This window comes from Bos javanicus, chromosome 14 (assembly GCF_032452875.1).
Source record: "Bos javanicus breed banteng chromosome 14, ARS-OSU_banteng_1.0, whole genome shotgun sequence".
Lineage (NCBI taxonomy): Eukaryota > Metazoa > Chordata > Mammalia > Artiodactyla > Bovidae > Bos > Bos javanicus.
This window is the reverse complement of record NC_083881.1, coordinates 63,763,236-63,775,564: the sequence shown is the minus strand read 5'-3', so window position 1 is coordinate 63,775,564 and position 12,329 is coordinate 63,763,236.

The following is a 12,329-nucleotide window of genomic DNA, read 5'->3' as shown; positions in this document are numbered from 1 at the left end:
CATTTTATTAACTGTTTTGTTGCTGTTCCTTTCTTCTCTTGCTTTCTTTTGTGATTTGATGGTTTTTCTGTAGTGGTATGCTTAGATTTTTTCTCCTTTGTGTATTTACTATAAGTTTTTGCTTTGTGACTACTGTTATGCCTACAAATAACAGCTTACAACAGTCTTTTTCAAGCTGATAGCAACTTAAGTGTGAACACATTCTAGAGGTCTACATTCTTATTCTATACCTCCCCGCCCCCCGTCTTTTGCTTTTGATGTCACATTTTACATTGTTTATCTTGTATTTCTCTTTAAAAGATATTGTAGTTACAGTAATTTTTACTACTTTTGTCTTTTAACCTTCATACTAGCTTTGTTAGTAACTAACCTACCACCTTTACAACATTAGATTATTCTGAATATTACTGTATATTCACCTTTACCGTGAGATTTACACTTTGATGTATTTTCCTCTTGCTCTTTAGCACCATTTGTTTCATCTTAGTGATGAAGATGAAGGACTTTCTAGTAATGATAAGTTCCTTTAGGTTTTGCTTTCCTGGAGGAATCTTTACTTTTCCTTTAGTTCTGAGTGACAACTCTGCCAAGTAAAGTATTACTAGTTGGCAAGTTTTTTTTTTTTTTTTTCTCTTTCAGCACTTAAATATATTAGGCCATTCTTTTTGGCCCTCCAGCTTCTGTTAAAATCTACTGATGATCTTGTAGGGGTTCCCTTGAATATGACAAGTTGTTTTTCTCTTGCTTATTTTAAGACTCTATCTTTGTTACTTTGTTTAACTTTGATAATTTAATTATAATACATCTTGGTGTTGCTCTCTAGGGCTCATCATTTTTGGAACTCTCTGAGCTTCCTGAATCTAGATTTCTGTTTCCTTTTCCAGGCATGGGAAGTTTTCAGCTATTATTTCTTCAAATACGTTTTCTTCTCCCTCTTCTCTCCCCTTCTTCTGGGATCCCTATAATATACACATTGGTCTGATTGATATTGTCCCATAAGTCCCTTAATCTTACGCTATCGTTTTTTCCCCTTTGCTTGGGTGAGTTCCACTTCCTTGTCTTTGAGTTCGTTGATTCTTCTTCATCTAGTCTGCTGTTGAACACCTCCACCTCTAGTGTATTTTTCAGTCGAGTTATTACATTCTTCAGCCCCATAATTTATATTTGGTTCTATCTTACATATTCTTTAAAACTAATTTTTTATTTTTTCAAAAGAGATGACCTATTATACACATATTACATTCAGCCACGGCTGAGAACAGAACTAGTCCAGAATGTCACAGGTCCAGGACAAAGGACCAAAATGTCCTTTGATTTGAGCCATTTTGATATGAGCAAGGTGGGCCTCTCAAAGGTGGTCTAGGTAATTGGGGTGGCCATAGGTGTTCTAGATCCTTTAAGACAAATTCTAGACAGTAGGCATTGCAGTCCAACAATTTGTACCAGCAGCCCTGGCCTCTGGCTTCCCTTGTTTCTGCTCCTGTGGCTTCCATAGGTGTACACATGTACTTGAACCTCTGCCTCTTTCTTCTTTGACACTTCAGCATGCACATTTGCTGCTTCTTCCACTTAGTTCTTATGACTCTAGGGCTGAAAGCTGTATTTTCTATCTCTTTGTTGACATTCTCACTGTATTCATCCATTCTTCTCAATAATTTGGTAAGTACCTTTATGATCATTATTTTGAACTCTTTATAAGATAAATCACTTTTCTTATTTCATTAATGGCTTTTTCTGAGGTTTTATCTGGTTCTTTCTTTTGGAACTTTTTTCTGGTTTTTCATTTTCCTTGACCTTCTGTGTTAGTTTCTATGTATTAGATAAAAGACCCCACCTCTCTTTGTCTTGGAATAATCTTGTGTAGTGGATGAGCCTTATCATTTGACTTTGCCCTCTTTTAGTTGTCTCTCAAAACTTTGTGATTGTCCAAGCAGCCTATTTTATTTTTTGTAGCTCCCAGTAGTTGAGCATATGTCAAGACCTGTCAGTACTCCAAAGGGACAGGTCTTATTTGGTACCTAGATTCAGGATGATTGAAAGCTAGACCCCCAAGTAGCAGCTTCTAAAGTATGCAGACATATACAGACCTGTGGAACTGCACACATAAGTCCCACTGGCCACCAGATCCAGGTGATCTGGAGATGTTCTCTGGTGGTAGTCACAAAAACCAAGGCAACAGAGGAGTATGCTAGTTCCTTTCAGGAGATACTGGTAGCCTGGAGCAGGGTAAAGAGTATGAAAAATACTATCCGCTGACCTCATCCCTAGAGCCCAAGCAGGCTCCTAAATGTGTGTCAAACTCGAAGCCTGCCTGTAAGGTTGAAGCTCCAGGATAAGCAAATAGGTCTCTTTCACAGAAAGTGTGGGAGTGTGTTTCAGACTGCTTGTCTGCTTAGTGCCCTGGGCATGGTAGCCAGCCCAGAACTGTCTCGCCATTTGTTACAGTCCCAGGGGACGAGGACAGAGAAGGCAATGGCACCCCACTCCAGTACTCTTGCCTGGAAAATCCCATGGACGGAGGAGCCTGGTGGGCTGCAGTCCATGTGGTCGATCAGAGTCGGACACGACTGAGCGACTTCACTTTCACTTTTCTCTTTCATGCATTGGAGAAGGAAATGGCAACCCACTCCAGTATTCTTGCCTGGAGAATCCCAGGGATGGCGGAGCCTGGTGGGCTGCCGTCTATGGGGTCGCACAGAGTCGGACACGACTGAAGCGACTTAGCATTAGCAGGGGACAAGGAACACAAGCCCCACTGGCCATCAGAGCTCAGTGATCAATGGCAGCCTCTGGGCAGCAGCCACAAAAAGCCAGGGCACCAGATACGTGTGCACATTACTCTCCAGGAGATACTGGCACTCTGGAGCATGGCAGAGGGACAGCATGAAGACAGTGCCCACACTTGGGGTCTCTGCAGAGGATTACAGTGGACCCTCACATGTGTGTGTTTCATTAGAAGCCTGCCCTTTAGGACACCGCTATCAAGATAAGCTAGTAGGCTGCTTTCATAGTAGGACTCGATGCCTCGGTCTGTTGCTTCTTGTGCCCAGGGAGCGGCAGCCAATTAAGAACACTTTCTCCATGGCAGCCATAGAAAGCAACATTCAAGGAGGGGACAAGCTCCTTTCCCAGAGATTCCAGCAAGCTGACGTGAGGCAGAAGAGAGCAAAGATGACACCCACCCATGTCCATTCCCAGAGAGAACCCCAAAGGTGCCTGCCCCTCAGGTCAGTGCTTCAAGGTAGGCAAACAAAGCTTTATCACAGGACGTCTCAGTGCCTCTCAGCTGGTATATACTCAGAAGTGGAATTGCTGCATCATGGGATTTTTGTCTTGAAAGGATGTGTATTTTGTCAAGTGTTTTTTTCTTTAGGGGATGAACAAGTGATTTTTATCATTCATTCTTTTAATATGATGTGTTACTTATTGTTTTACATATGTTGAAACATTCTTGCATCTCAGTGATAAATCCTACTTGCTCATGTTAATCCTTTTAATATGTTCGTGAAATCAGTTTGCTGATTATTTTGTTGAGAATTTTTGCATCTATGTTTATCAAGAATATTGACCTAAGAGTTTTCTTATAGTGTTCTTATCTGGCTTTGGTGTCAGTGTAAAGCTGGCCTTGGAGGATGAGTTTGGAAGCATTCCCTCCTCTTCATGTTTTGAAAGAGTTTGAAAATGATTGACATAAATTCTTCTTTAAATGTTTGGTAGAATTTGGCAGTGAAGCTCTCTGGTTCTGGGGTTTTCTGTGTTGGGAGGTTTTGATTATCAATTCAATCTCTTTACTTATTATTATTTGTTCAGATTTTCTACTTCTGATTCAGTCTCAATAGGCTGTGTATTTAAAGAAGTTTATCCAGTTCTTCTAGGTTGTCTAATTGGTTGACACATCACTTTTCATAGTAGTCTCTCATGATCCTGTGTATTTCTATAGCAATCAGTTATAACATCTCCTTTTTTATTTATAATTTTATTTGAGTCTGCTCATTACTGGCTTTGATTTAAATGTCTGTTTTGTCTGATATAAATGTGATTACCCTTGTTTTCTTTTGGTCTCCACTTACACAAAATCTCTTTCTCCATCCCTTCACTTTGAGCCCGTGTCTTTACAGCTGAAGATGAATCTTCTTCAGGCAGTAAACATATTTGGGTCTTGTTTTTTTTTTTTTTTTAATTTATCCAGCCATTTGGCCTTTTAATTGGTGAATTCAGCACACTTATATTTAGAGGAATTATTGATATATAAAGACCTACTACTGCCATCTTATTATTAGACTTCTGGCTATTTTGTATCTCCATTGTTTCTTTTCCCCTCCCTTTCTGCCTGCATTTGTCAACTGGTGATTTTCCATGGTGGTGTCCTCTCTCCTTTTGTTTCCTGAATCTACACCAGATTTTTTGCTTTGTGTTTACCATTTTTTTTTTTTTGGTAGCTCAGTCATGTCCAACTCTTTGCAACCCCATGAATCGCAGCACGCCAGGCCTCCCTGTCTATCACCATCTCCCGGAGTTCACTCAAACTCACATCCATCGACTTGGTGATGCCATCGAGTCGGTGATGCCATCCAGCCATCTCATCCTCTGTCATCCCCTTCTCCTCTTGCCCCCGATCTCTCCCAGCATCAGGGTCTTTTCCAATGAGTCAACTTTTCGAATGAGGTGGCCAAAGTACTGGAGTTTCAGCTTTAGCATCATTTCTTCCAAAGAACACCCAGGGCTGGTCTCCTTTAGAATGGACTGGTTGGATCTCCTTGCAGTCCAAGGGACTCTCAAGAGTCTTCTCCAACACCACAGTTCAAAAGCATCAATTCTTCAGCGCTTGGCTTTCTTCAGTCCAACTCTCACATCCATACATGACCACTGGAAAAACCATAGCCTTGACCATAAGGCTCACTTAAAACACTGCATAGATAAAATAGGCCATTTTATACTGATAGCAATTACCTTTGTATGTCTATATGCTCCTCTCCTCTTATATTTTTGATGTTATAATTTGGCTTTTTTATGCTATATATTCATTAACTAATTATAGTAGCTATTTTAAAATATTCTCTTCCTTTAATGTTTATACTATAGCTAAATGGCTAACACACCATTCTAATACTGAGTTTTCTAATTCTTTTTCACCTTTACCAGAATATTGTATACTTTTGTATGTTTTGATGTTTCTAATTAGCATATTAATTTCAACTTAACTCTTTTCAGCATTTCTTGCAAGGTGGGTCTGGTGGTGGTAAACTCCCTCAGCTTTTGTGTAGGACAGTATTTCTCTTCATATCTGAAGGATAACTTTGCTTGATGAAGTATTCTTGGATGGCATTTTTTATCTTTCATGTTGAATATGTCATTTCACTCACTCTTGGCCTGTAGAGTTTTGCTGAGAAATCCACAGCTAGTCTAATGGGGGTTCCTTTGTTGGTTACCTTTTTCTCCTCTCAGTCTGCCTTTAAGATTCTTTATAGTTGATTTTTAAGTTTCAGTGTAATGTGTGTTGGAGAAGGTCTTTTTGCATTGAAGTAATAGGCTGTTCTATTAGCTTTGTGGTATGTTTGTCCAAATTCTGGGAAGTTCTCACCTTTTCTTTAAATAATGTCTTCTCTCTCTCTCCTCTTTCTGGTACACCAGTTAATCTTGCCTTTCATATTGAATTCAATAGCTCTCACAGGGTCTTTTTTTTTTTTTTTTTACTCTTTTTAGATCTAAGTTCTCTCTCTTTTAACTGAATTATTTTTATATTTTTATTCTCCAAGTCACTTATTCTCTCTTCTGTCTGGTCTGTCCTATTACTGATACTCTCTATTGCATTCTTCACCTATTTAATTCTTCAGCTCCAGAATTCGTTTGGTTCTTTCTTATAATTTAAACCTCTTTGTTAAAGAATTCCTTCTGTAATTGAACCACTTTGCCGTACACATGAAACTAATACAACACTGTAAATCAACTATACAATTATAAAATAAAAATAAAAAATATAAAATAAAAATAAAAAATATAAAATATAAAATAAAAATAAAATTATATTTTAAAATAAAAAATAAATTTAATATAAAAAATATAACAAAAATATAAAAATTTTAAAAACTGCTGTTCATTAATTTTATTCCTGATTTCATTGAATTATCTGAGTTTCCATATGTGTATATATATAATTTTAGTTATTTTTGGCTGTGCTGGGTCTTCGTAGCTGCACACAGGTTTTCTCTTGTTGCAGTGAGCAAGGGCTCCTCTCTAGTTGCGGTGCGCAAACTTCTCATCGCAGTGGCTTCTCTTGAGGGGGAACATGGGCTCTAGCGCACACAGCCTTCAGGAGCTCCAGCACATGGGCTCAGTAGTTGCAGTTTGCAGGCTTTAGAGTCCAGGCTCAGTAGTCGTGGTGTTTGGGCTTAGGTGCTCAGCAGCATGTGGGATCTTTCCAGACTAGGGATCCAACCGGCGTCCCCTGCATGGCAAGGCAGACTTTTAACCACTGAACCACCATGGAAGCCCCTTGAGTTTTCTTGTAGCTCATTGAATTTCTTCATTAAAGCGATTTTAAATTATCAGTTAGATTGCAATCTTGTGTGTCTTGTGTTCAGTTGGTGGAGAATTATTTGTGTGATACCAGACTTAAGTATTCACGTTTGTAGGTATGTGCTCTTGCTTTTGCAATTGAAGCAGCAGCTACCTTAGCTTTCCAGGTACACAGTGGTTAAAAAATCTGCCTGCCAATGTAGGGGACACAAGAGAAACAAGTTTGATCCCCGGGTTGGGAAGATCTCCTGGAGGAGGAAATGGCAACCCACTCTAGCATTCTTGCCTGGAAAATTCCAGGGACAGAAGAGCCTGGTGGTCTACACTCCATAGGGTTGCAAAGAGACATGACAGAGTGATGGAGCACCACCTACATTCTTAACCAAGCTTTTATGTTCTCTTTGGTTTTTGGAGTTCAACAGGCTGGCTATTAGTCCTTTCTTTTGTATTTCAGACTGTGGCTCTAAAGCTCACGTTTGTGACTTTCTTTCTTGCTCACTGAACTTGACCTGTATCTGGGCACCTGTGTGTGTACTGGAGCTGGGTCTTGGGATGGATTCAGGAATGTGGACAAGGAGTTGGCAGTAGACTGGGGTGTAGGCGAGTTTGGCACTTGGAGCAATGAGTGTACCCACAGCCTGGTGGAGGGAGCCTTGAGTGGAATACTCTCAGAGGTTTGTGGGTAGACCTGCTGAAGTCCTTAAACAGACAGGAAGTGCATTTCTCTAACTCTTTCATATCCTTACCTTTCTCTTCCCTCTCCAGTCATGGAGGTCCGTCTTCAGCAATCTGGTGCTGCTGGAGACATGGGTTTCTCCAGCTAAACCCTGCACAACTGTGGTAGCCGGGCATTCATTCATCACTTTTGCTCTCCACCTACCTCCTCCATGAGTGAGGTCGTGACCTTCCGCCTCCTCCGCCTTAGAGGTGACCACTGCTGTCACAAAAAAAGCCCAGCCCCTCGCTGTGCCCTCCTTGGGAAAGGGGCCGCCCGTGTGAGTTCTTCCCTCTTCCAGACTTATCTCTGTGTCTATGCTGCTTTGATGGCAGGCTGGAATCTCCCGAGGCAGGCTAGACTTCCACAAGCTCTCTCTTGCTGGTGGATACCCACCATCCACCTGGTTTTTCACCCTCCAGGCTCTTTTACCCCCAATCCATGGCAAGTGGTGGTGGGCAGGGTAGGTTCACCATACCCCTTGGAGGCACAGCCTACTAAAAACCTGTCATCTCTGCACAGGCGGGCTGGTGTGTCCTTTGGTGTAATGTGCGGAGGCACTTCTGTTCTCTTGTGGTCTGCTTAGTTGTTCAAAAGGATAGAGAAAAGAAGGACTCTGATCATGATTCTGACATCACTTCAGTGATCTCTGACTCTGTTTTTAAAAGTTGTTATCCATTAAAGTAATTGGGAAAGGAAGTACAAAGAATTCTTGTCCGTTGAATTTTTTTCAGCATAAAGGAATAGCAAGAGAAATAAACGCTAAACTAAAATGAAAGTTAATAGCACAGACTCGAGTCAGAGATCCTGGAGTTCTAGATTTGGTTTTGCTACTTACTAACAGAAGGTTACTTAAATAAAACATACCCATTTTGTTGGAAACTTTAGCAGCAGCGTTTTATCTCTTTGCTAATAACTGTTGAGAAAAGATTGGTATGTTCCCAGGTGGCTCAGTGGTGAAGAACCTGCCTGCCAGGGAATTCCCTGGTGGTCCAGGGGCTAAGACTCCGTGCTCCCAAAACAGGGGGGGTGGGTTCGATGCCTGGTCAGGGAACTAGTTCCCACGTGCCACAACTAAGACTCGACACAGCCAAATAAATAAAAATAAATATTAAAAAAAAATAAAAAAGAACCTGCCTGCCAATGCAGATGTATAGGAGTTCGATTGTTGGGCCAGGAAGATCCCCTGGGGGAGTAAATGGCAACCCACTCCAGCAGTCTTGCCTGGAGAATCCCATGGACAGTCTGGCAGGATATAGGCCATAGGATCACAAAGAGTTGGACATGACTGAAGTGATTTGGCATGCGTGCACGGCACAGAAATAAAATACAGGGTCAGAAGGTTAGTTCCACAAGTTTTATGAACTCTTAGGGTAATTAAAAGGTTTTGGTTAAGTCCATTTAGAATTCCAAGGGAACCTAGAATGAGAATACGAACAAACTCAGAAAAATGATCACAGGGTTGCTAAAAGAAATGTCTGATATTCCCAGGCAGTCCAAGATGCTCTAAAGAAAGGATTGATTTGGAATTATGCTCAGCTTGGTCAAAGATGTCCTTTTTCATTATACAAAATGACGACTTTCTCTTTTTTGACTGCCCTAATATGTGACAACAGAAAAGCATCTTTGTTTCGCCTTACTCGCAAGCATTGATATCTCCCATCACCTCCTCACCTCCTGTCTCCCAGGCTGAAGGTAGCCTAAGCATCTGAGATTTTATGGACCTTCACTTTTTCATAGTTCATAGGCAGTTTACACAGACCCTAAGAGCACACCCTAACAGCACTGCAGAGCCTGTAGATCTGGATTCAAATCCAAGCTTCACTACCACTTACTATGTGCTTTGGGAAAATCATGAAACTTCTTTAAGCTTTAGTTTCTTCACCTGTAGAATGAGAATATATGACTGAATCTAACTTAGGGATAGTTTTAAGAACTGAATGAGACAGTACATGTAGAGTTCATTTGATAAGTCAACAGGTAGCACTTGCTCAATATTCAAAAGCAAGCTTTTCAGTGTTTAAAAAAAATTCTGATTTTTTCAAATGCTCCACCCATCTTAAGAGTCCCTGCTCTACACAGGTGCCCATAACTGCTTAGTGCACACGATCTCCATTCCTCACTCATTTCACAATTTTTGTTGTTGCCCATAATTACTGTTTCACCAAATTATCACTGTATCATAATTGGTATTGTAAATAATCACCAACATTTGTTAAGTGATTACTTACAAAAAATGAGGTCTATAACATTTAAAAACTGTGTCTAGCATACAATTAAGCATCTGATTCATTTTTTTACATTTTTTAGAACTTTTTATGCTGTTACTTAAAAAAAATGGTCAAAGTATCTTAGATTGATTTCAATGGTTTGGGAAATATTAACATTTGGGGGATGATGAAAGACTTTTTGGATGTCAGTCTGGCATGTTTATTTAAGAGATTTGAATATCAGAATAAAATATTCCAAGTACAACATATTTTTCTTACTTCAGGTTGGGACTACATAGAAACAAAACCTTATCATCACCAGTCACATATCCACCTGCTCATATATACCTTATCAATTGTTGCTACGTATTTTGTGGGATCTAAAAAAATATTCTTGCCTTCCAACATCAAGAGCTTCTTCTCTAAAGGGAGTATGTTAGGTTAGGCTAATAAATGAATCAACTGTTTCAGACTTTCTGGGGATGTTTTCAGTAACAAAGTAAATTGCATGCTTTTCTAACTTTGTTAGGGCTTTCCTGGTGGCTCAGTCAGTAAAGAAATCTACCTGCAATGCAGGAGACCTGGATTCAATCCATGGGCAAGATAACTGGAGGAGGGCATGGCAACCCACTTCAGTATTCTTGCCTGGAAAATTCCATGGACTACAGATCATGTACAGGTCTTAATGGACTACAGATCATGGAGTCACAAGTCTTAGCAACTAAACTACCATCACCACCACTATCTTTGTTGAAAAGACAAATTCTCCCCCAACCCTGCCCCCAAACTTAAAATTGTAGACAGAAAACCGAACCTGATCATTTCCATGAGAACTGGTCTTACACGGAGAATGCATTTATTAAGCACAGCTATCCAGGTTCTCATTTACTCACTGCAAATGAACAGGGACCATGATTTTACATCAAGAGTAAGAAAATTTCAAAGTACTCTCTAAAATTTCACTCATTTGTGATCCATTAGTTTGGTAGAGGTATAATCAAAGGTAGCATCCTGTTAACAAGATACATTAGCTTGTTTTAGCCATGCAACTTAGTGTGCATGCTACAGAAAAGGAGATTCTAGGCTGAACAAGCAGTTTCCAAGTAGCCATTATCATCTCCTACCTGCCAAGAGGCAGCTGTTAAGTAAGCCTTGTAAGATACGGTAGTGTCCTTCACTGTGCTTCAATTCCTACATGAAGTTGGGTGTGCTCAGTCATGTCCAACTCTTTGCAACCCCGTGGACTGTAGCCTAGAGGCTCTCCAGGCAATACTGGAGTGGGTTGCCATGCCCTCCCTACCCAGGGGATGGTCCCAACCCAGGGATTGAACCCAGGTTTCCCACATTACAGGCAAATTCTTTACTGTTTGAGCCACCAGGAAAGCCCAGCCATACATTTATCAGACACTAGTCAGTTATCATCTATGAAGATTGTTTTGTGAAGTCTTGCTAACATTGAAACTGGTAAGTCATTGCTCCTAGGGGAAATAAGTTAGGTACCTGTGAGCCTATCACATTTTCATCAGTTGACACACAGTTTTGTGTTTCTGCCTGAACACTGAACCCACAGCTGACAGCTCTATAACTTATGCCCAAACGAAATTTACATTTTCTCCAGAGGGGCCATTTAAACAGTAAAATTATACACACACTCACTCATAGACACACACAGCACGAGAATGTCAAAGTGAGGCACAAACAGGCCTTGAAAAGGACACTTGTTTTTGAGAGCTGAAACAAGACATTATTTTTTAGTTCTGCTGGGAACACGTGGATTTCAGGTGACTCATTTTTCTGTGCTATCCACAGATGATTGAAATCTGTTTGCACAAAGACTTTGTGGGTGACAAGTAATTTCTGGTTGAGTAGGTGAACTTACACAAACAATGAAGATTTTTTTCCTATGTCAATTCCTACAAGATTACAGACATGTACCTGTTTTGTTGTCTCCTCTAAGAAAACAGACATTTCAAAATCAAATGATTTATCTTTGGATCACACAAGAAATACTGACTTCTAGCTATCCAACACACAAAGGAAACTGTCTGAGAACACCATCTGCAACTCTAGATCTGGGACGGTTTCAACTGTGAGAACTTTAGCTTGAGACGTCTTAGAAGCTGCTCCTTTAAAACGTGAAGATTGAACCATTCTGTATTCAAACTGAGATATATCCCTGATAAAGCTTTCATGATTCATAGAAGTTTTCCTCTCAACAGTCAGGGTAGGACTGCAGCCAGGCAAAATACAAAATCATCACTGTTAATAATGCCTACTAGGTGCATGATAATAAGCCATGGGGCAGGAAGTGGGGTTTGTGTATCTTGAGTTTCAGAATACAGTGAAACGCATAAGGCTTCAATATGCAGGGAGAGCTGGCACTGTCATAGCTAAGGCTTTAGACAGACTTATTTGCTCCCAAAGGCAAGATAGTTGAGGTAATTCTAGCATGGTGATAATCAGATATGCAACTCACAAAGCAAACTCTGGCAGTAGTGTGTAGAGAATAAAGTAGAGTTAAAACTAGATCATTCTCTAAAGCACACTGAAACTGTCAGGGATACCTGTTTAATGTGTATGCCCTGGGCCCCAATCCTGGTGTTTTAAATCCATTCCTCTCAATGTAGAAGCCCTATTATCTTCATTATTTAAAAGTACTTTCGATGATAAAGTATTATTCTGAGTTAAGTCACAATCAATAAGTCAAATTACACGTCTCTAAAATTAAGGCTTAAAACTAATCCTAAATACACTTAATGTAACTAGTTTTTGGTATAATTTTAATATTATCTACACTCTCCTGTCCAGCAAACACAGTAGTTATTACTGTTTTATACCACATAAGTGATAGTTTAAAAGCTATCTCCCAGCCTAGAAACCTTAATGTA